Source organism: Oncorhynchus masou, unplaced genomic scaffold (genome assembly GCF_036934945.1).
Source record: "Oncorhynchus masou masou isolate Uvic2021 unplaced genomic scaffold, UVic_Omas_1.1 unplaced_scaffold_2793, whole genome shotgun sequence".
In the NCBI taxonomy this organism is placed as follows: Eukaryota; Metazoa; Chordata; class Actinopteri; order Salmoniformes; family Salmonidae; genus Oncorhynchus; species Oncorhynchus masou.
The window spans coordinates 1,132-25,993 of NW_027009220.1; the positions used below are offsets into that span (position 1 = coordinate 1,132).

Below are 24,862 nucleotides of genomic sequence, written 5' to 3' on the forward strand. Positions count from 1 at the left end.
AGTTTCTCTCTCCCTCCACTCAACCTAATGCTAGTTTCTCTCCCTCCCTCCCCTCAATCTAATGCTGGTTTCTCCTTCCTCCCTCCTCGCCTCAATCTAATGCTAGTTTCTCTCTCCCTCCTCTCCAACCTAATGCTAGTTTCCTTCTCCCCTCCCACTCAACCTAATGCTAGTTTCTTCTCTCTCTCCCTCCCTCCCCTCAATCTAATGCTGGTTTCTCCTCCCTCCCTCCCTCCCTCCCTCCCTCCCCCTCCCTCCCTCCCTCCCTCCCCCCTCCCTCCTCCCTCCCTCCCTCCCTCCCTCCCTCCCTCCCTCCCTCCCTCCCTCCCTCCCTCCCTCCCTCCCTCCCTCGCCTCAACCTAATGCTGGTTTCTCCCTCCCTCCCTCCTCGCCTCAATCTAATGCTGGTTTCTCCCTCCCTCCTCCCTCCCTCCCTCCCTCCCTCCCTCCCTCCCTCCTCCCTCCCTCCCTCTCCCTCCCTCCCTCCCTCCCTCCTCTCCTCCCTCCCTCCCCCTCCCTCCCCTCCCTCCCTCGTCTCAATCTAATGTTAGTTTTCTCTCCCTCCCCTCAACCTAATGCTAGTTTCTCTCTCCTCCCCTCACCTAATGCTAGTTTCTCTCTCTCTCCCTCCCTCCCCTCAATCTAATGCTGGTTTCTCCCCTCCCTCCCTTGCCTCAACCTAATGCTAGTTTCTCTCTCTCCCTCCCCTCCCCCCAACCTAATGCTAGTTTCTCTCTCCCCTCCCTCCCCTCAATCTAATGCTAGTTTCTCTCTCTCCTCCCTCCCCTCAATCTAATGCTAGTTTCTCTCTCTCCCTCCCTCCCCTCCAATCTAATGCTAGTTTCTCTCCTGTCAGGGTTGCGTCCCCACAGGACGGTGTTCACGCGGGCCATCGAGGCGTGTGACCTCCATTGGCAGGACCGTCCACCTGCAGCACATTATCGCCAGTGGCCTCTACGCCAACTATTGTTACCACGACAACCAGAACGGCTCGCTCTTCGACACACGCGGATGGCCCCATGTGGCACGGTGAGTGAGTGTGTGTTTTTTTGGGGGGTGTGTATCGGGATGATTGGTGTGTAAAGAGGACAGTGTGGATGGTGTTTGTGTGGGGTGGTGGTGTTTGTGTGGGGGGCAGTGTGTGAGGGGGCGGTGTCTGTGTGGGGCAGGGGCGGGGTGTATGTGTGTGTGGGGGCGGGGTGTGTGTGTGTGTGTGGGGCGGGGTGTGGGGTGTGGGACGGTGTCTGTGTGGGCGGGTGTATGTGTGTATGTGTGTGGGGTGGCTGTGTGTGTGTGCCGGGGTGTGGGGGCGTGCGGTGTGTATGGGGGTGTGGGGGCGGTGCGTGTATGGAGGGTGTGTGAAGCGAGTGTATGTGTGTGTGGGGGTGTGGGGGCGGGCTGTGTGTGTGTGTGTGTTTGTGGGGGTGTGTGTGTGTGTGAGGGGGTGTGTGGGCGGGGTGTGTGTGAGTAGATGATGGACGGTAGGTGTGTGTATAGATGGTGCGTGTTTGTGTGGACTGTGGACGTGGGTGTGTGTTTGTTTGGATGTATATGTGTCGGGCGGTGGGTGTGTGTGTGGACAGTGGGGGTCTGTGTGTGTGTGGGGGTGTGTGCGTGTGGGTGGACGGGGAGGGGTGTGTGTGTGTGTGTGTGTGTGTGTGTGAGTGTGTGTGTGGACTGTCAGTGTGTGTGTGTGTGTGTGTGTGTGTGTGTGTGTGTGTGTGTGTGTGTGTGTGTGTGTGTGTGTGTGGACTGTCGGTGTGTGTGTGTGTGTGTGTGGACTGTCGGTGTGTGTGTGTGTGTGTGTGTGGACTGTCGGTGTGTGTGTGGACTGTCGGTGTGTGTGGACTGTCGGTGTGTGTGTGGACTGTCGGTGTGTGTGTGTGTGTGGACTGTCGGTGTGTGTGTGTGTGTGGACTGTCGGTGTGTGTGTGGACTGTCGGTGTGTGTGTGTGTGTGTGGACTGTCGGTGTGTGTGTGTGTGTGTGTGTGTGTGTGTGTGTGTGTGTGTGGACTGTCGGTGTGTGTGTGGACTGTCGGTGTGTGTGTGGACTGTCGGTGTGTGTTTGTGTGGACTGTCTGTGTGTGTGTGTGTGTGTGTGGACTGTCTGTGTGTGTGGATTGTCGGGGTGTGCGTTTTCTGTGTGTCTGGACAGTGTTTCTGTGTGTGTGGATGGTGTGTGTGGACGGTGAGTGTGTGTGGACGGTGTTCTCTGTGTGTGTGTGTGTGACGGTGTTTCTCTCTGTGTGTGTGGGCGGTGTTTGTGGACGGTGTTTCTTTTGTGTGTGTGTGGACTGTGTTTGTCTGTGTGTGTGTGTGTGGGCGTTGTGACTGTGTGTGTGGGCGTTGTGACTGTGTGTGTGTGTGGGCGTTGTGACTGTGTGTGTGTGTGGGCGTTGTGACTGTGTGTGTGTGTGGGCGTTGTGACTGTGTGTGTGTGGCGTTGTGACTGTGTGTGTGTGGGCGTTGTGACTGTGTGTGTGTGGACGTTGTGACTGTGTGTGTGTGTGGGCGTTGTAACGGTGTGTGTGGGCGTTGTGACGTGTGTGTGTGTGGGCGTTGTGTGTGTGTGTGTGGGCGTTGTGACTGTGTGTGGACGTTGTGTGTGTGGGCGTTGTGACGGTGTGTGGACGTGTGGACGCGTTGTGGACTTTGTGACTGTGTGTGTGTGGGCGTTGTGACTGTGTGCGTGTGTGTGGGCGTTGTGACTGTGTGCGTGTGTGTGGGCGTTGTGACTGTGTGCGTGTGTGTGGGCGTTGTGACTGTGTGTGGGCGTTGTGACTGTGTGTGTGTGGTCGTTGTGACTGTGTGTGTGGGCGTTGTGACTGTGTGTGTGTGGGCGTTGTGACGTGTGTGTGTGTGGGCGTTGTGACTGTGTGTGTGTGTGTGTGGGCGTTGTGACTGTGTGTGTGTGTGTGGGCGTTGTGTGTGACTGTGTGGGCGTTGTGACTGTGTGGGCGTTGTGACTGTGTGGACGTTGTGACTGTGTGTGGACGTTGTGACTGTGTGTGGGCGTTGTGTGTGTGTGGGCGTTGTGACTGTGTGGGCGTTGTGACTGTGTGTGGGCGTTGTGTGTGTGTGGGCGTTGTGACTGTGTGTGTGTGTGTGTGGGCGTTGTGACTGTGTGTGTGTGTGTGTGGGCGTTGTGACTGTGTGTGTGTGTGGGCGTTGTGACTGTGTGTGTGTGGGCGTTGTGACTGTGTGTGTGTGGGCGTTGTGACGGTGTGTGTGTGGACGTTGTGACTGTGTGTGGGCGTTGTGACTGTGTGTGGGCGTTGTGACGGTGTGTGTGTGTGTGTGGGCGTTGTGACTGTGTGTGTGGGCGTTGTGACCGTGTGTGTGGACGTTGTGACTGTGTGTGGCGTTGTGACTGTGTGTGTGTGGGCGTTGTGACTGTGTGTGTGTGGGCGTTGTGACTGTGTGTGTGTGGGCGTTGTGACTGTGTGTGTGTGGGCGTTGTGACGGTGTGTGTGTGGATGTTGTAACTGTGTGTGTGTGTGGGCGTTGTGACGGTGTGTGTGTGGGCGTTGTGACTGTGTGTGTGTGTGGGCGTTGTGACTGTGTGTGTGTGGGCGTTGTTACTGTGTGTGTGTGGGGCGTTGTAACTGTGTGTGGTGTGTGGGCGTTGTGACCGTGTGTGTGTGGGCGTTGTGACGTGTGTGTGTGGCGTTGTGACGGTGTGGGCGTTATGGCGGGTGTGTGTGGACTGTGTGTGTGTGGACGTTGTGACGGTGTGTGTGGGCGTTGTGACTGTGTGTGTGGGCGGTGTGTGTGTGTGTGGGGCGTTGTGACGGTGTGTGTGTGTGGGCGTTGTGACTGGTGTGTGGGCGGTGTGACGTGTGTGTGTGGGCGTTGTAACTGTGTGGGTGTGTGTGGGCGTTGTAACTGTGTGTGTGTGTGTGTGTGGGCGTTGTGACGGTGTGTGTGTGGGCGTTGTGACTGTGTGTGTGTGGGCGTTGTGACTGTGTGTGTGGGCGTTGTGACGGTGTGTGTGTGGACGTTGTGACTGGTGTGTGTGTGGGCGTTGTGACGTGTGTGTGTGGGCGTTGTGACTGTGTGTGTGTGGGCGTTGTGACTGTGTGTTTGTGTGGACGTTGTGACTGTGTGTGTGTGGGCGTTGTGACTGTGTGTGTGGGCGTTGTGACTGTGTGTGTGTGTGGACGTTGTGACTGTATGTGTGTGTGGGCGTTGTGACTGTGTGTGTTTGTGGGCGTTGTGACTGTGTGTGTGTGGACGTTGTGACTGTGTGTGTGTGGGCGTTGTGTCTGTGTGTGTGTGGGGCGTTGTGACTGTGTGTGTGTGTGGTGACTGTTGTGGGCGTTGTGACTGTGTGTGGGCGTTGTGACGGTGTGTGTGTGGGCGTTGTGACTGTGTGTGTGTGTGGTGTCGTTGTGGACGTTGTGTGTGTGTGGGCGTTGTGACTGTTTGTGTGTGGCGTTGTGACTGTGTGTGTGGGGCGTTGTGACTGTGTGTGTGTGGGCGTTGTGACGGTGTGTGTGTGGGCGTTGTGACTGTGTGTGGGCGTTGTGACTGGTGTTGTGGGCGTTGTGACTGTGTGTGTGTGGACGTTGTGACTGTGTGTGTGTGGGCGTTGTGACTGTGTGTGTGGGCGTTGTGACTGTGTGTGTGGGCGTTGTGTGTGTGGGCGTTGTGACTGTGTGTGTGGGCGTTGTGACGGTGTGTGTGTGTGGACGTTGTGACTGTGTGTGTGGGCGTTGTGACTGTGTGTGTGTGGGCGTTGTGACTGTGTGTGTGTGGGCGTTGTGACTGTGTGTGTGTGTGGGCGTTGTGACTGTGTGTGTGTGGGCGTTGTGACTGTGTGTGTGGGCGTTGTGACTGTGTGTGTGGGCGTTGTGACTGTGTGTGTGGCGTTGTGACTGTGTGTGTGTGTGTGTGGGCGTTGTGACTGTGTGTGTGTGGGCGTTGTGACTGTGTGTGTGGGCGTTGTGACTGTGTGTGTGGGCGTTGTGACTGTGTGTGTGTGGGCGTTGTGACTGTGTGTGGGTGTGTGTGGGCGTTGTAACTGTGTGTGGGTGTTGTGGATGTTGTGACTGTGTGTGGGCGTTGTGACTGTGTGTGTGTGTGTGTGGGCGTTGTGACTGTGTGTGTGTGTGGGCGTTGTGACTGTGTGTGTGTTGTGACTGTGTGTGTGTGTGGGCGTTGTGACGTGTGTGTGTGGGCGTTGTAACTGTGTGTGGTGTGTGTGGCGTTGTGAGTGTGTGTGTGGGCGTTGTGACAGTGTGTGTGTGGCGTTGTGACTGTGTGTGTGGGCGTTGTGACGGTGTGTGTGTGGGCGTTGTGACTGTGTGTGGGCGGTGTGTGTGTGGACGTTGTGCTGTTGTGGAGCGTTGTGACGGTGTGTGTGTGTGGACGTTGTGACGGTGTGTGTGGCGTTGTGACGGTGTGTGTGTGGGCGTTGTAACTGTGTGTGGGTGTGTGTGGACGTTGTAACTGTGTGTGTGTGTGTGGGCGTTATGACTGTGTGTGTGTGTGACGGTGTGTGTGTGTGTGTGGGCGTTGTGACGGTGTGTGTGTGTGGGCGTTGTGACTGTGTGTGTGTGTTTGTACGTTGTGACTCTGTGTGTGTGTGTGGACGTTGTGACTGTGTGTGTGTGGATGTTGTGACGTTGTGACTGTGTGTGTGTGTGTGTGTGTGGACGTTTGTGACTGTGTGTGTGTGTGGGCGTTGTGACTGTGTGTGTGTGTGTGTGTTTGTGTGTGTGTGTGTGTCGACGTTGTGACTGTGTGTGTGTGTGTGTGCGTTGTGACTGTGTGTGTGTACGTTGTGACTGTGTGTGGACATTGTGACTGTGTGTGTGTGTGTGATGACGTTGTGACTGTGTGTGGTTGGACATTGTGACAGTCTGTTTGGACGGTGCGTCTGTGTGTGTGTGTGTCTGTTGCCCTTTGCCAATATGCGTGGTCACAAGTCAAAAGCCTTATAGAATGTGATCAAGACACGTAGCATCTGTCTCTTTCGCTCTCAGAACACGTTCCGACGCGTGTGCTCGGGTGGACGCCCTGCGTTCCCATGGTTACCCCCGTGAAGCGCTGCGATTGGCCATTGCCGTGGTGAATACACTACGGCGGCAGCAGCAGAGGCAGCTGGAGCATTTCAGCAGACATAAGAAAGGTCAGACTGCCCTTAAGTGACCGAATATGAATATTATACCAGCGTTCTATACCCCCATTAAGTACTAAGCGTTGTCCACCAATTTAATGGGACTTATACCTGCAGAAAACGTTTTTACAATAAATAGTTGAGGCACACAGTGTTGTTAATTGGGACGTTCCTGCAGCCTAATTGGGTTGTGAGCGGTAGTTTACATGTGTTGTCCTGTTCGTGACAGAACTGCTCCATAAAGGTATCACCTCCATAACCAACATGGAGGGCTGGGTGGGTCACCCTCTGGATCCCATCGGCACCCTGTTCAGCACCCTCACTGAGACGGGACGGGGGCAGAGGAGGGGCCAACACATGCCTTGACCTTTCAGGTACTAAACATATTCATCTAGTCTTCTGTCTCTCTCTACTTTCTTTGAATTTTTTTCTTCTCATCTCCCTCACTCAGATGGTCCCTTTCCTCCACCTCTCACCCCTCACCATTCACTCACATTCACTCTTGTCTTTCTCTTTTCTCCTCTCCTAGTCAAACATAGTCAAGGCATACCCTAAGCTTGGCCCAGTGATATGGAAAACGTATCTGGAGATCTCGGGCCTGTCCCAAATACTGTGGTCAAAGGTAGTTCACTGTATATGGAATAGGGTTCTATTTGGGACGGCCTGACCCTCAGTGGTGTGGAATAGGGTTCTATTTGGGACGGCCTGACCCTCAGTGGTGTGGAATAGGGTTCTATTTGGGACGGCCTGACCCTCAGTGGTGTGGAATAGGGTTCTATTTGGGACGGCCTGACCCTCAGTGGTGTGGAATAGGGTTCTATTTGGGACGGCCTGACCCTCAGTGGTGTGGCATAGGGTTCTATTTGGGACGGCCTGACCCTCAGTGGTGTGGCTTAGGGTTCTATTTGGGACCTGCCTGACCCTCAGTGGTGTGGAATAAGGGTTCTATTTGGGACGGCCTGACCCTCAGTGGTGTGACATAGGGTTCTATTTGGGACGGCCTGACCCTCAGTGGTGTGGAATAGGGTTCAATTTGGGACGGCCTGACCCTCAGTGGTGTGGAATAGGGTTCAATTTGGGACGGCCTGACCCTCAGTGGTGTGGAATAGGGTTCTATTTGGGGACGGCCTGACCCTCAGTGGTGTGGAATAGGGTTCTATTTGGGACGGCCTGACCCTCAGTGGTGTGGCTTAGGGTTCTATTTGGGACGGCCTGACCCTCAGTGGTGTGGCATAGGGTTCTATTTGGGACGGCCTGACCCTCAGTGGTGTGGAATAGGGTTCAATTTGGGACGGCCTGGACCCTCAGTGGTGTGGAATAGGGTTCTATTTGGGACGGCCTGACCCTCAGTGGTGTGGAATAGGGTTCTATTTGGGATGGCCTGACCCTCAGTGGTGTGGCATAGGGTTCTATTTGGGACGGCCTGACCCTCAGTGGTGTGGCATAGGGTTCTATTTAGGACGGCCTGACCCTCAGTGGTGGCATAGGGTTCTATTTGGGACGGCCTGACCCTCAGTGGTGTGGAATAGGGTTCTATTTGGGACGGCCTGACCCTCAGTGGTGTGGAATAGGAGGAGCCTCCAAACCTCAAAACAGATAAACAGATAAACTGACTATTGAACTTTGACCTCTCTCTCCCCTCTTTTCTTGTTTTTCTCTTTCTCTTCTCACTCCAGACTGTTCCAGTGTGGTGAGTCATGCGGAGCTGCAGCGGTTTCCAGTGCAGCGTTTGCTAGGCGAGGGGGAATCGTACGTGGCGCTGGCCGTAGAGACTGCTCTGATTGGCTTAGGCCAGCAGAGGGTGATGCCTGACGGGCTGTATGCCCAGGAGAAGGTGTGTCGCACGAAGAGCAGCTATTAGCCAAGCTGCAGGAAGTGGAGCTGGATGACATGCTGGTCAAGATCTTCCACCAAGCAAGCCGTCTTCCTGTTAGAGAGTGAGGACACACACTATTGGTTAAAGTGTACAATAATCTTCCATAGGGTTGCGTTGGATATGTGTGTTACTGTAGCTGTGAAAGCAGAAAGGGCTTTTTCTCTTTCCTTCCTCTCTCCTAGTCTGTCATTTCCTCTCTCCTAGTCTGTCATTTCCTCTCTCCTATTCTCTCCTTCCCTCTCTCCAAGTCTCTCTCCAAGTCTCTCCAAGTCTCTCTCCTCTCCAAGACTCTCTCCTCTCTAAGTCTCTCCCTCTCTCCAAGTCTCTCTCCAAGTCTCTCTCCAAGACACTCTCCTCTCTCCAAGACACTCTCCTCTCTCCAAGACACTCTCCTCTCTCCAAGACACTCTCCTCTCTCCAAGACACACTCCTCTCTCCAAGACATTCTCCTCTCTCCAAGACACACTCCTCTCTCCAAGACACACTCCTCTCTCCAAGACACTCTCCTCTCTCCAAGACACTCTCCTCTCTCCAAGACTCCCTCCAAGACTCTCCTCTAGTCTCTCTCCAAAGTCTCTCTCCAAGTCTCTCAAGACTCTCTCCAAGACTCTCTCCTTTCTCCAAGTCTCTCTCCAAGACTCTCTCCTCTCTCCAAGTCTCTCTCCAAGACACTCTCCTCTCTCCAAGTCTCTCTCCAAGACACTCTCTCCTCTCTCCAAGACTCTCTCCTCTCTCCAAGACACTCTCCTCTCTCCAAGACACTCTCCTCTCTCCAAGACACTCTCCTCTCTCCAAGACACTCTCCTCTCTCCAAGACTCTCTCCTCTCTCCAAGACACTCTCCTCTCTCCAAGACACTCTCCTCTCTCAAGACTCTCTCCAAGACACTCTCCTCTCTCCAAGACACTCTCCTCTCTCCAAGACACTCTCCTCTCTCCAAGACTCTCTCCTCTCTCCAAGACTCTCTCCAAGACTCTCTCCCTCTCCAAGACACTCTCCTCTCTCCAAGACTCTCTCCAAGACTCTCTCACTCTCTCCAAGACACTCTCCTCTCTCCAAGACTCTCTCCTCTCTCCAAGACTCTCTCCAAGACACTCTCCTCTCTCCAAGACTCTCTCCAAGACACTCTCCTCTCTCCAAGACACTCTCCTCTCTCCAAGACACTCTCCTCTCTCCAAGACTCTCTCCCCTCTCCAAGACTCTCTCCTCTCTCCAAGACTCTCTCCTCTCTCCAAGACTCTCTGCTCTCTCCAAGACTCTCTGCTCTCTCCAAGACTCTCTGCTCTCTCCAAGACTCTCTGCTCTCTCCAAGACTCTCTGCTCTCTCCAAGACTCTCTGCTCTCTCCAAGACTCTCTGCTCTCCAAGACTCTCTCCAAGACTCTCTCCTCTCTCCAAGACTCTCTCCTCTCTCCAAGACTCTCTCCAAGACACTCTCCTCTCTCCAAGACTCTCCCCTCTCTCCAAGACTCTCTCCTCTCTCCAAGACTCTCTCCTCTCTCCAAGACTCTCTGCTCTCTCCAAGACTCTCTGCTCTCTCCAAGACTCTCTCCTCTCTCCAAGACTCTCTCCTCTCTCCAAGACTCTCTCCCTCTCTCCAAGACTCTCTCCTCTCTCCAAGACTCTCTCCTCTCTCCAAGACTCTCTGCTCTCTCCAAGACTCTCTGCTCTCTCCAAGAGCTCTCTGCTCTCTCCAAGACTCTCTCCTCTCTCCAAGACTCTCTCCTCTCTCCAAGACTCTCTCCTCTCTCCAAGACTCTCTCCTCTCTCCAAGACTCTCTCCAAGACTCTCTCCTCTCTCCAAGACTCTCTCCTCTCTCCAAGATTCTCTCCTCTCTCCAAGACTCTCTCCTCTCTCCAAGACTCTCTCCTCTCTCCAAGACTCTCTGCTCTCTCCAAGACTCTCTGCTCTCTCCAAGACTCTCTGCTCTCTCCAAGACTCTCTGCTCTCTCCAAGACTCTCTGCCTCTCTCCAAGACTCTCTCCTCTCTCCAAGACTCTCTCCTCTCTCCAAGTCTCTCTCCAAGACTCTCTCCTCTCTCCAAGTCTCTCTCCTCTCTCCAAGCCTCTCTCCAAGACTCTCTCCTCTCTCCAAGACTCTCTCCTCTCTCCAAGACTCTCTCCTCTCTCCAAGACTCTCTGCTCTCTCCAAGACTCTCTGCTTTCTCTCCAAGACTCTCTCCTCTCTCCAAGGCTCTCTCCTCTCTCCAAGACTCTCTCCAAGACTCTCTCCTCTCTCCAAGATTCTCTCCTCTCTCCAAGACTCTCTCCTCTCTCCAAGACTCTCTCCAAGACTCTCTTTCCTCTCTCAAGACTCTCTCCAAGACTCTCTCCTCTCTCCAAGACTCTCTCCTCTCCAAGATTCTCTCCTCTCTCCAAGACTCTCTCCTCTCCAAGACTCTCTCCAAGACTCTCTCCTCTCTCCAAGACTCTCTCCAAGACTCTCTCCAAGACTCTCTCCTCTCTCCAAGACTCTCTCCAAGACTCTCTCCTCTCTCCAAGACTCTCTCCTCTCTCCAAGACTCTCTCTCCTCTCTCCAAGATTCTCTCCTCTCTCCAAGACTCTCTGCTCTCTCCAAGACTCTCTGCTCTCTCCAAGACTCTCTGCTCTCTCCAAGACTCTCTGCTCTCTCCAAGACTCTCTGCTCTCTCCAAGACTCTCTGCTCTCTCCAAGTCTCTCTCTCCAAGACTCTCTCCTCTCTCCAAGACTCTCTCCTCTCTCCAAGACTCTCTCCTCTCTCCAAGCCTCTCTCCAAGACTCTCTCTCTCTCCAAGTCTCTCTCCAAGTCTCTCTCCAAGACACTCTCCTCTCTCCAAGTCTCTCTCCAAGACTCTCTCCTCTCCAAGACTCTCTCCAAGTCTCTCTCCTCTCTCCAAGTCTCTCTCCAAGTCTCTCTCCTCTCTCCAAGTCTCTCTCCAAGTCTCTCTCCTCTCTCCAAGTCTCTCTCAAGTCTCTCTCCAAGACACTCTCCTCTCTCCAAGTCTCTCTCCAAGACTCTCTCCTCTCTCCAAGTCTCTCTCCTCTCTCCAAGACACTCTCCTCTCTCTAAGTCTCTCTCCTCTCTCCAAGTCTCTCTCCTCTCTCCAAGTCTCTCTCCAAGACTCTCCTCTCTCCAAGACTCTCTCCTCTCTCCAAGCCTCTCTCCAAGACTCTCTCCAAGTCTCTCTCCTCTCTCCAAGTCTCTCTCCAAGTCCTGTCTCTCCAAGTCCTCTCTCCAAGACTCTCTCCAAGACTCTCTCCTCTCTCCAAGTCTCTCTCCAAGTCTCTCTCCCTCTCTCCTCTCTCCAAGTCTCTCTCCTCTCTCCAAGTCTCTCTCCTCTCTCCATAGTTTCTCCTTCCCTCGCCTCACAAAGTAACACCGGGGAAATTGTGTTGACACAGACAGATTGTACTATAATCTTGTACTGGGACAGAATGTGACTGCTGGGGTTCGGTTATGGGAGAGATGGTGGCCATCTGCCAGTCCCACCCTAACTTCTGCCTCTACCTCCGACAACCAACTACCTTTGGCCTGATTGGTAATTGAGTCCCAGGCTGTAAAGCCTAAGAGGGACTAGTGGGGTGTTGTGGTTGGGGGCCTGTTCAGTGTAAAATAACCCAGCGGAGCAAGGGGAGGGAGGCCTTGTCTCCCATTCAACACGCCATGGAGAGCACTTTGTGATGCGTGACCCTTTCTCGTCTGGACTAGGAGGAGGAAACTATGAAAGCCACCGTCTCGCTACTTAAAAACACACACAAGTATACTGTATGCAATCATTCTCCATTCTTTTTAAACACATTTAAAATATATATATATACACTGCTCAAAATAAATAAAGGGAACACTAAAATAACACGTCCTAGATCTGAATGAATGAAATATTCTTATTAAATACTTTTTCTTTACATGGTTGAATGTGCTGACAACAAAATCACACAAAAATTATCAATGGAAATCAAATGTATCAACCCATGGAGGTCTGGATTTGGAGTCACACTCAAAATGAAAGTGGAAAACCACACTACAGGCTGATCTGACTTTGATGTAATGTCCTTAAAACAAGTCAAAAATGAGGCTCAGTAGTGTGTGTGGCCTCCACGTGCCTGTATGACGTCCCTACAACGCCTGGGCATGCTCCTGATGAGGTGGAGGATGGTCTCCTGAGGGATCTCCTCCCAGACCTGGACTAAAGCATCCGCCAACTCCTGGACAGTCTGTGGTGTAACATGGCGTTGGTGGATGGAGCGAGACATGATGTCCCAGATGTGCTCAATTGGAGTCAGGTCTGGGGAACGGGCGGGCCAGTCCATAGCATCAATGCCTTCCTCTTGCAGGAACTGCTGACACACCCAGCCACACAAGGTCTAGCATTGTCTTGCATTAGGAGGCAGTCAGGCTACCTCTGGCGAGCACATGGAGGGCTGTGCGGCCCCCAAAGAAATGCCACCCACACCATGACTGACCCACCGCCAAACCGGTCATGCTGGAGGATGCTGCAGGCAGCAGAACGTTCTCTACGGCGTCTCCAGACTCTGTCACGTCTGTCACGTGCTCAGTGTGAACCTGCTTTCATCTGTGAAGAGCACAGGGCGCTCAGTGGCTAATTTGCCAATCTTGGTCTTTCAGGCAATGCCAACGTCCTGCATGGTGTTGGGCTGTAAGCACAACCCCCACCTGTGGACGCCGGGCCCTCATACCACCCTCATGGAGTCGGTTTCTGTTTGTGGCCTGCTGGAGGTCATTTTGCAGGGCTCTGGCAGTGCTCCTCCTGCTCCTCTTGCACAAAGGCGGAGGTAGCGGTCTTGCTGGGTTGTTGCCCTACGGCCTCCTCCACGTCACCTGATGTACTGGCCTGTCTCCTGGTAGCGCCTCCAAGCTCTGGACACTACGCTGACAGACACAGCAAACCTTCATGCCACAGCTCGCATTGATGTGCCATCCTTGATGAGCTGCACTATCTGAGCCACTTGTGTGGGTTGTAGACTGGCCTCATGCTACCACTAGAGTGAAAGCACCGCCAGCATTCAAAAGTGACCAAAACATCAGCCAGGAAGCATAGGAACTGAGAAGTGGTCTGTAGTCACCACCTGCAGAACCACTCCTTTATTGGGGGTGTCTTGCTAATTGCCTATAATTTCCACCTGTTGTCTATTCCATTTGCACAACAGCATGTGAAATGTATTGTCAATCAGTGTTGCTTCCTAAGTGGACAGTTTGATTTCACAGAAGTGTGATTGACTTGGAGTTGTGTTGTTTAAGTGTTCCCTTTATTTTTTTGAGCAGTGTATATACAGTATATCACAAAAGTGAGTACACCCTCACATTTTGTAAATATTTGAGTATATCTTTTCATGTGACAACACTGAAGAAATGACACTTTGCTTCAATGTAAAGTAGTGAGTGTACAGCTTGTATAACAGTGTAAATTTGCTGTCCCCTCAAAATAACTTAACACACAGCCATTAATGTCGAAACCGCTGGCAACAAAAATGAGTACACCCCTAAGTGAAAATGTCCAAATCGGGCCCAAAGTGTCAATATTTTGTGTGGCCACCATCATTTTCCAACACTGCCTTTACCCTCTTGGGAATGGAGTTCACCAGACCACAGGTTGTCACTGGAGTCCTCTTCCACTCCTCCATGACCACATCACGGAGCTGGTGGATGTTAGAGACCTTGCACTCCTCCACCTTCCATTTGCGGATACCCCACAGATGCTCCATAGGGTTTAGGTCTGGAGACATGCTTGGCCAGTCCATCACCTTTACCCTCAGCTTCTTTAGCTAGGCAGTGGTCGTCTTGGAGGTGTGTTTGGGGGTTGTTATCATGTTGGAATACTGCCCTGCGCTCCAGTCTCCGAAGGGAGGGGGATCATGCTCTGCTTCAGTATGTCACAGTACATGTCGGCATTCATGGTTCCCTCAATTAACTGTAGCTCCCCAGTGACGGCAGCACTCATGCAGCCCCAGACCATGACACTCCCACCACCATGCTGGACTGTAGGCAAGATTCACTTGTCTTTGTACTCCTCACCTGGTTGCCGCCACACACGCTTGACACCATCAGAACCAAATAAGTTTATTTTGGTCTCATCAGACCACAGGACATGGTTCCAGTAATCCATGTCCTTAGTCTGCTTGTCTTCAGCAAACTGTTTGCAGGCTTTCTTGTGCATCATCTTTAGAAGAGGCTTCCTTCTGGGACGACAGCCATGCAGACCAATTTGATGCAGTGTACGGCGTTATGGTCTGAGCACGGACAGGCTGGCCCCCCCCCTCCAACCTCTGCAGCAATGCTGGCAGCACTCATACGTCTAGTTCCCAAAGACAACCTCTGGATATGACGCTGAGCACGTGCACTCAACTTTGGTCGACCATGGCAAGTCCTGTTCTGGAGGGAACCTGTCCAGTTAAACTTCATTCGTATGGCTTCCCATTACCGTGCTGCAACTCAGTTTCAGGGTCTCATTTAAATTTCTCATTTACAAATGCAATCTGGCCAAGATAAAGCAAAGCAAAAGACACAAACAACAACACAGAGTTACAAGGGATAAACAAACACAGTCAATAGGGGAAGAAAATCTCCACATGCCAGTTTGCTGAAAGGCAATAAATAGGCGATAGTACAATTTAAGTAATTACAATTGCTTAAAATTAAAACATTCTCCTTAGCTCACCAGTGTTAATTAAATACATTTCCTGTTTTTGCAACTGATATTTCTGTCTTTTGTTCCAACTGTTTTTTCACCCTGCTGGCTTCCTGTCTGAACCACATGCAGTGTCTTCTGTCCCGTGTTTCCTTCTTCTCTCATATTACCTCCAGGGGTGAGCAGGTATAAGCAGCCCTTCGGAGGAGCCATCCCATGAAGAGAGTGTTCCCGTACACATATTCACCCCGCTCTCTTCATATCTCTCTCTATCACGAGCGGCTGAACTGGCGGCCACCAGGAGTGCCTCGAGCCATGGGTCTGGCTCTCTTTTTATTGTTAGTTGCGGAGTGGCTCTGTTTTGATATTGTTTTTTTGGAAGAGGGGCTGGATCAATTGAATATGAATGATGTTAACAAGATTTTTTAATGACTGTGTTATGAGATGGCTCTCACACACCTGGTCAACAGTGTCAGGACTGCTACATGGCTAACACCAAAACCTCTCTGCCATTGGCTTCTCATTGAGATGCTTTGTGAACATTGCGAACACTGGCGACGCTTAATGATTGTCAATGAATGAGAGCTACGTCACGTATCATTGGGCACTGAAATATGCAAGCCGAAAAACTTTGGCTTGAGTAGTGCCTAAACTATACTTTAGTCAGGCCTCGCCTCCCGCCATCCCAACCTGCCTCTCTCCCCACCCAGCCCTGTGGAAGGAGAGGGTGAGGTAGAATATTGTGGCCACGTCTAGCTACTCCAGGGACCTGGGTGTCTGTCTGTCTGTCACATAATAAATGTGTTCAATGTGGTCCTGGTTTAATATGATGGCAGCGTATACCTTCCCACTCCCACGGGACAGGGGCTGCTGGTTAAATATAGAGGCCAGGTAAAAGGACTGGCTTTTATCAACCCATTAGAACACTATGATAGACTTACACAGCCCCTCCTTATTCAAACCACTGCTTAGTGCTAAGGAGTTCTATTCAGCTCAAGGAAGTAGTGTGTATGTACTGAACACACACCCTGCTGATTTCAGTGCAGAGGCGTTGGAATATCAGCATCCAGCTAGTGTGAAATGACTGTTCCATGTAGCCTCCACTGCTAGTCTGCGGTGGCTTGGGGAGCTTTTGTATATCAGGAAAATGTCTTGAGAAGAGGTTTCCAGCGGCTCCTGTGATGGATAGATTGGGGAAGTGAAATGACGTTTGTGAAGTGTTTACTTTGTCTGAGGGTGAAAACCAGGAGGTAAAGAGTTCAGTGTCACTGATGTTCACCAGAAACCAGGACCAGACTATGAAAGAACTGGATATATAGTTGCTCTCTTTCACTTCCATCTATTTTGCATTCGGAAAGTATTCAGACCCCTTCCCTTTTTCCACATGTTGTTACGTTACAGCCTTATCCTAAAATAGATTAAATACATGTTTTCCTCATCAATCTACCCACACACAATATCCCATAATGACATCACAATACCCCATAATGACATCACAATACCCCATAATGACAAAGCAAAAAACGTTTTTATTTTTTATTGTTCAAATGTAAAAAACAGAAACCTTATTTACATAAGTATTCAGATCCTTTGCTATGAGACTCAATATTGAATTCAGGTTCATCCTGTTTCCACTGATCATCCTTGATGTTTCTACAACTTGATTGGAGTCCACCAGTGGTAAATTCAAGTGATTGGACATGATTCGGAAAGGCCCACACCTGTCTACATAAGGTCCCACAGTTGACAGTACATGTCAGAGCAAAAACCAAGGCATGGGATCAAAGGATTTGTCCGTAGAGCTCTGAGACAGGATTGTCGGCACAGATATGGGGAAAGGTAACAAAGAATGTTTGCAGCAATGAAGGTCAGCAAGAACACAGTGGCCTCCATCATTCTTAAATGGAAGAAGTTTGGAACCACCAAGACTCTTCCTAGAGCTGTCCGCCTGGCCAAACTGAGCAATCAGGGGAGAAGGACCTTGGTCAGGGAGGTTACCAAGAACCCTATGGTCACTGACAGAGCAGCAGAGTTCCTCTATGGAGGTGGGAGAACCTTGCAGAAGGACAACCATCTCTGCAGCACTCCACCAATCAGGCCAGACGGAAGCCACTCCTCAATAAAGGCGCATGACAGCCCGCTTGCAGAGATGGAATGGTGGTGGCAGCATCATGCTGTTGGGGTATTTTTCAGCGGCAGGGACTTGGAGACTAGTCAGGATCGAGGGAAAGATGAACAGGGCAAAGTACGAGAGATCCTTGATGAAAACCTGCTCCAGAGCGCTCAGGACCTCAGACTGGGGTGAATGTTCACTTTCCAACAGGACAACGACCCTAAGCACACAGCCAAGACAACGCAGGAGTGGCTTCGGGACAATATATGTTCCTCTCCCCCTCTCTCTCTATCAAAGCATCCCACCCTGCTGTGACAGGGCGCTATAGTGCCACAGGACCAATCTGACACCACAGCTGTCCTCATCAGTGGCTTGGGACTGATGGTGTGTTATGACTTACTGTTAAATGGATTCAAGTCAAGGCTAAGTGTCTTCATGTGTGTTCCCACTTGTGCCAGTGAATAGCTAGTTTTTCGCCGGACGCTGACTGGTAAAACGCATCAGGAGGGCGGTCACGTGTGCTAACAAGGCAGAGGTCCTGAGTTTGCTCTAGATATGGGAGGAAGTGAGCAGTGTGACGTACTTTACACTAGCAATGGATTCATTTTCATGTGGAATAGATGATGCCGCTTCTGTGTCATTGCATTGAACAACAATATTTTAAAAACATTTATTGAACCTTTATTTAACTTAGGCAAGTCAGTTAAGAACAAAATAACAAATTTACAATGGCGGCCTACCAAAGGCAAAAGGCCTCCTGCGGGGACGGGGGCCTGGGATTAAAATAAATAAATACAATATAAATATAGGACAAAACACACATCACTGAAAACAAGAAGACAACTCAGCTTTTTCAAAGAGAGACCTAAAGACAACAACATAGCAAGGCAGCAACACATGACAACCCAGCATGGTAGCAACACAATAACAACATGCAGTAGCAGCACAAAACAGGGTACTAACATTGTTGGGCACAGACAACAGCACAAAGGGCAAGAAGGTAGAAGACAATACATCACACAAAGCAGCCACAACTGTCAGTAAGAGTGTCCATGACTGAGTCTTTGAATGAAGAGATTGGATGATAAAAACTGTCCAGTTTGAGTGTTTGTTGCAGCTAGTTCCAGTCGCTAGCTTCAGTGAACTGAAAAGACGAGCAACCCAGGGACGTGGCTTTGGGGACCTTAACCAAATGTGACCGACAGAACGGGTGTTGTATGTGGAGGTTGAGGGCTGCAGTAGATATCTCAGATAGGGAGTGAGGCCTAAGAGGGTTTTATAAAATAAGCATCAACCAGTGGTTCTGCGACAGGTATACAGAGATGACCAGTTTACAGTGGAGTGCAGTGTGCAGTGATGTGTCCTATAAGGAGAATTGGTGGTAAATATGATGGTGGCTAATAGCCCAGACAGTTCAGATTTGGACTCAAACATGAAGTACTTTCCAAGCTTGGTTTATAAAATCTCCACAATAGTCCTCCACCAGTGGGTCTCTGTAAGGCACACACAAAGGTAGGAATGTTGACGAGGGTTCCATCTTGTGAGAGACATTTTGCTTAGTTCCACCCCAGCAAGGTCAGAATCCCCCAGTGTTTTAGCAGATCTTTAGGATGTGTTTGGAACAAACCCTTTGTCGCGTTGGCATCGGCACGTCTCCATTTCACACCAAGTCTCATCTTGCTTTCTCTCACCTTTATCTAGTCAGACTGTTGGCCAGGCGTTTACCTTGTCTGGGCCTGACACACTTCAGCTAATAATCAACATTAGAACCAGACTTGGAGGTATTCCTCACATAGCATGTCTCTGGCCCTTTTTCTCTGAAATCAAACTGCCATTTAGCATAGTCTTGTAACATTGCTTTTATGTGTAGTGGGTGGGTGGGTGTGTGTGGGTGGGTGCGTGTGTGGGTGGGTGCCATGGGTTTGATGTGTGTCCAGGCATAGAGGGCTGGAAGGTGAATCCGCTCATTTCCCATGGACTCAATTAGCTTTGTGATTGGTTGGATCTTTACCCAGGTTCTCTTTCTTTCCAAGGCAGCAAGAGAGACTCCTTTGCAACTGGGCTGGAAAGATGAGGTTTGAAACTGAGATGAGCTGCCCACAGTAGCACACATAAAGACAAGAATATTGTATACTTCAATGTCTGTCTGTCTGCAGATGCGTAAGACCTATAAAGCCTGTTTTACACTAGGGCTGGGTGATGCATCGTCTTTTTAATGTACACTAGTATGGATCCACATACCGGTATGGATCTTTACAATACTGTCTATAACGGTATTTGTATAAAGTGCTAAGTAAATTAAAAGTTCTACAAATTGGATTACTTAACTGTCAGTTTGGTTGAGTATAAAACCATAAGAATAGAGAAAGACATTAAAACAACTTATAATTAATTTACTGCCATCCTAGGATCATGCACTACTCCATAACATATTTAGACTTTTATTATTCAGAAACTGGAAAATGCCATCAAAAATAAGAAAAATATTGTGATAATAATTTTTGGCCAGCAGGTATAGCAGGCCTATGTTCTTAATTACCAGTAATTCAAGTCAAGAAAACAGTCATTATGCTACTGTTGTTTCAGTTCTGGTTGGAAGTCATTTTTGGTTGGAAGTAAATTGCAGTATGCCAACACCTTTAATGTACTCCAGAACACTGACACAATCTTGCTGATTATACTTTGTGCACGTGCTTGTGTTTGTGTGTGTGTGATCCAAATCATCCTCTTGTGGTTTTTCTGTGCTCCTCAGGTTGCCTGTGTTGGAGTCCACAGCCCGTCAGGTGACCTGTCGCTGACCCCATCACATGGTGTCTGTGGTCCCTAACCGATACCCTCGCTGGTTCACACTCACCCACATAGAGTCCCAGCAGTGTGAACTGGCCTCCACCATGCTCACTGCAGCCAAAGGTACCACATATACACATACATTCATTCATTCATTCAGGTCCCTTTGTCATTGTACTGTATGTGGTTGTTCTGTTGGTCCAGGTGATAGTCGTAAGCTGGAGACTGTACTAGAGTCCATCCAGAAGAACATCCATTCCTCATCTCACATCTTTAAACTGGGCCAGGATGCCTTCAAGATCGCTACTCTGATGGACAGCCTGCCAGACATCACACTGCTCAAAGTCTCACTGGAGCTGGGGCTGCAGGTACACACACACACACACACACACACACACACACACTTACACCTCTCTACCATCCCTAACTGTCTCTCATTCACAGGTGATGAGGATAACCCTGTCTACGTTGAACTGGAGGAGGAGGGAGATGGTACGGTGGTTAGTTACCTGTGCCACTGAAGTAGGTAAGTGTACAACGTTTCCCTTCCTATGATATACCACAAACCGTGAGCTCCAGAATTATCAGGACAGTGACACATGTTGGATTGTTTTGGCTCTGCACTCCAGCACTTTGGATTTTAAATAATACAAGGGGTTCTACTAAGCAGATGTACGAAAAGTTAGAGGCATAAATATCATACCCTCCAAAAATGCTAACCTCCCTGTTATTGTAATAGTGAGAGTTTAGCATGTCTTGGTGGTAAGATATTTGTGTCTCTAACTTTTCGTACATTCGTTTAGTAGAACCCCCTTGTATTATTTAAAATCCAAAGTGCTGGAGTGCAGAGCCAAAACAATCCAACATGTGTCACTGTCCTGATATGGATAAAAATACCCCCAAATTAAAGCTGACAATTTCCCGGCCCTGCGAAAATTGAATTAACATAATACAAAAATCCTCATGAACACCCGTTTAAGCTAGAGATATCTGCTATTTTGCATGGGCTCAATCTACTGCATCCGCCGATATCGCCCTTCCGCATCTGTGGTAAAAGGTGGCAGAGCTGGATCGGTGTTCGTCAGACCGTGAGACATCTGTGGTAAAAGGTGGCAGAGCTGGATCGGTGTTCGTCAGACCGTGAGACATCTGTGGTAAAAGGTGGCAGAGCTGGAGCGGTGTTCGTCAGACCGTGAGACATCTGTGGTGAAAGGTGGCAGAGCTAGATCGGTGTTTGTCAGACTGTGAGACATCTGTGGTGAAAGGTGGCAGACCTAGAGCGGTGTTCGTCAGACCGTGAGACATCTGTGGTGAAAGGTGGCAGAGCTGGAGCGGTGTTCGTCAGACCGTGAGACATCTGTGGTGAAAGGTGGCAGAGCTGGAGCGGTGTTCGTCAGACCGTGAGACATCTGTGGTGAAAGGTGGCAGAGCTGGAGCGGTGTTCGTCAGACCGTGAGACATCTGTGGTGAAAGGTGGCAGAGCTGGAGCGGTGTTCGTCAGACCGTGAGACATCTGTGGTGAAAGGTGGCAGAGCTGGAGCGGTGTTCGTCAGACCGTGAGACATCTGTGGTGAAAGGTGGCAGAGCTGGAGCGGTGTTCGTCAGACCGTGAGACATCTGTGGTGAAAGGTGGCAGAGCTGGAGCGGTGTTCGTCAGACCGTGAGACATCTGTGGTGAAAGGTGGCAGAGCTAGATCGGTGTTCGTCAGACTGTGAGACATCTGTGGTGAAAGGTGGCAGACCTAGAGCGGTGTTCGTCAGACCGTGAGACATCTGTGGTGAAAGGTGGCAGAGCTGGAGCGGTGTTCGTCAGACTGTGAGACATCTGTGGTGAAAGGTGGCAGAGCTGGAGCGGTGTTCGTCAGACCGTGAGACATCTGTGGTGAAAGGTGGCAGAGCTGGAGCGGTGTTCGTCAGACCGTGAGACATCTGTGGTGAAAGGTGGCAGAGCTGGAGCGGTGTTCGTCAGACCGTGAGACATCTGTGGTGAAAGGTGGCAGAGCTGGAGCGGTGTTCGTCAGACCGTGAGACATCTGTGGTGAAAGGTGGCAGAGCTGGAGCGGTGTTCGTCAGACCGTGAGACATCTGTGGTGAAAGGTGGCAGAGCTGGAGCGGTGTTCGTCAGACCGTGAGACATCTGTGGTGAAAGGTGGCAGAGCTGGAGCGGTGTTCGTCAGACCGTGAGACATCTGTGGTGAAAGGTGGCAGAGCTGGAGCGGTGTTCGTCAGACCGTGAGACATCTGTGGTGAAAGGTGGCAGAGCTGGAGCGGTGTTCGTCAGACCGTGAGACATCTGTGGTGAAAGGTGGCAGAGCTGGAGCGGTGTTCGTCAGACCGTGAGACATCTGTGGTGAAAGGTGGCAGAGCTGGAGCGGTGTTCGTCAGACCGTGAGACATCTGTGGTGAAAGGTGGCAGAGCTGGAGCGGTGTTCGTCAGACCGTGAGACATCTGTGGTGAAAGGTGGCAGAGCTGGAGCGGTGTTCGTCAGACCGTGAGACATCTGTGGTGAAAGGTGGCAGAGCTGGAGCGGTGTTCGTCAGACCGTGAGACATCTGTGGTGAAAGGTGGCAGAGCTGGAGCGGTGTTCGTCAGACCGTGAGACATCTGTGGTGAAAGGTGGCAGAGCTGGAGCGGTGTTCGTCAGACCGTGAGACATCTGTGGTGAAAGGTGGCAGAGCTGGAGCGGTGTTCGTCAGACCGTGAGACATCTGTGGTGAAAGGTGGCAGAGCTGGAGCGGTGTTCGTCAGACCGTGAGACATCTGTGGTGAAAGGTGGCAGAGCTGGAGCGGTGTTCGTCAGACCGTGAGACATCTGTGGTGAAAGGTGGCAGAGCTGGAGCGGTGTTCGTCAGACCGTGAGACATCTGTGGTGAAAGGTGGCAGAGCTGGAGCGGTGTTCGTCAGACCGTGAGACATCTGTGGTGAAAGGTGGCAGAGCTGGAGCGGTGTTCGTCAGACCGTGAGACATCTGTGGTGAAAGGTGGCAGAGCTGGAGCGGTGTTCGTCAGACCGTGAGACATCTGTGGTGAAAGGTGGCAGAGCTGGAGCGGTGTTCGTCAGACCGTGAGACATCTGTGGTGAAAGGTGGCAGAGCTGGAGCGGTGTTCGTCAGACCGTGAGACATCTGTGGTGAAAGGTGGCAGAGCTGGAGCGGTGTTCGTCAGACCGTGAGACATCTGTGGTGAAAGGTGGCAGAGCTGGAGCGGTGTTCGTCAGACCGTGAGACATCTGTGGTGAAAGGTGGCAGAGCTGGAGCGGTGTTCGTCAGACCGTGAGACATCTGTGGTGAAAGGTGGCAGAGCTGGAGCGGTGTTCGTCAGACCGTGAGACATCTGTGGTGAAAGGTGGCAGAGCTGGAGCGGTGTTCGTCAGACCGTGAGACATCTGTGGTGAAAGGTGGCAGAGCTGGAGCGGTGTTCGTCAGACCGTGAGACATCCTGAAAATCGGTCTTCTCACGACAATGTCTGTAGTATCCAAACGGTTTGGCCTACAAACAAAGATAAGACTCTCGCGAACTTGGTGTTTTGCTCTACGAACCCCACACAAGCGTCTTGGGATTGGTCTGAAGTCGATACAGCCAATCTGCCAACTTATGTCTGTAGTGTTTGAGTACACACTAATATGACCCCTCTGAGGGAAGGTGAGTCTCTCAAGAACACGTACATGTTGGTTGTTTTGCTATACAAGCTCACAAGACTCGTCTAAAGGTCCCCGGTACCAGTTGTAAAAGATCATGTGTATATGGATATAGTTTAGTGCCTAAAATAAGAGGTTAAATGTAAAAATAAATGTTATATATATATATATATGTATATATATGTGTGTGTGTGTGTGTGTGTGTGTGTGTGTATATGTGTGTGTATATATATATATATATATATGTGTGTGTGAAAATGTTTCCTGATCTTTCCTATACTGTATCTAACTCAGATATAGGACAGTCACTTCAGAACAAACTTCCTTTAGATTTTTTGGGGGGCTATCTTGTTCCATGTCATGAGTCTGTTAATAGCAGTGATGCCAAATTCAATGTTTCATCAAATAAACCCCTTAAGGGGTCTTACATTTCAATATCAAATAGCTAAATGATCCTTGCTATGGCCATCTTAAAACACTTCCGTACATTAGTTTAGTAGAACCCCCTTTTTATTATTTCAAATCCAAAGTGCTGGAGTACGGAGCCAAAACAACATCAAATGTGTCACTGTCCCAATACTTTTGGAGCTCACTGTATTTAGTTCATATTTAGTTAAGTATATATTTAGTTCAATATGAGGGCTTCAAAATAAATATTGTTATTCATTACTCTGCTAACTCTCTGACTTCTCGTTCTTGTGTGGTGTGTGTGTTTGTGTGTGTGTCAGGGGTGTATGCGTTGGACAGCATCATGCAGAGTTGGTTCACCCTCTTCACCCCGACTGAGGCCACCAGCATCGTGGCCACCACCGTCATGTCCAACACCACCATCGTCCGGCTGCACCTGGACTGTCACCAGCAGGAGAACCTGGCCTCCTCCGCCCGGACCCTGGCCCTGCAGTGTGCCATGAAGGACCCCCAGAACTGTGCCCTCTCCGCCCTCACGCTCTGCGAAGGACCACATAGCCTTCGAGACGGCCTACCAGATCGTTCTGGACGCGGCCGCCACGGGGATGAGCTACACACAGCTGTTTACTATAGCCAGGTACATGGAGCACAGGGGGTACCCTATGAGGGCGTACAAGCTGGCCACGCTAGCCATGGCTCATCTAAACCTCAGCTACAACCAGGATACCCACCCAGCCATCAACGACGTGCTGTGGGCCTGCGCTCTGAGTCACTCGCTGGGAAAGAACGAGCTGGCCGCCGTCATCCCCCTGGTGGTGAAGAGTGTGAAGTGTGCCACGGTGCTGTCGGATATTTTGCGGCGGTGCACACTGACCACGCCGGGGCTGGTGTCCGCACTGCACAGCCGTAGGAACTCTGGGAAGCTGATGTCACTGGACAAAGCTCCTCTCAGGCAGCTGCTGGACGCTACCATCGGGGCCTACATCAACACCACGCACTCTCGCCTCACACACATCAGCCCACGCCACTACAGCGAGTTCATAGAGTTCCTGGGGAAGACCCGGGAGACGTTCCTCATGGCCCAAGATGGACACATCCAGTTCACACAGTTCATAGACAACCTCAAACAGATCTATAAGGGAAAGAAGAAACTCATGATGCTGGTGAGGGAGAGGTTCGGCTGACCAGGGTCGGCCCCTAGGGACAGGTTCGGCTGACCAGGGTCGGCCCCTAGGGGGAGGTTCGGCTGACCAGGGTCGGCCCCTAGGGGGAGGTTCGGCTGACCAGGGTCG

At 50.9% G+C, this 24,862-nt stretch overlaps 1 pseudogene; it reads left to right on the forward strand.

Annotated features, from left to right (window-relative positions):
* The first annotated feature begins 872 nt into the window (after positions 1 to 872).
* On the forward strand, positions 873 to 24,861 carry LOC135533909 (zinc finger SWIM domain-containing protein 6-like; annotated as a pseudogene).
* Position 24,862: the final 1 nt, after the last annotated feature.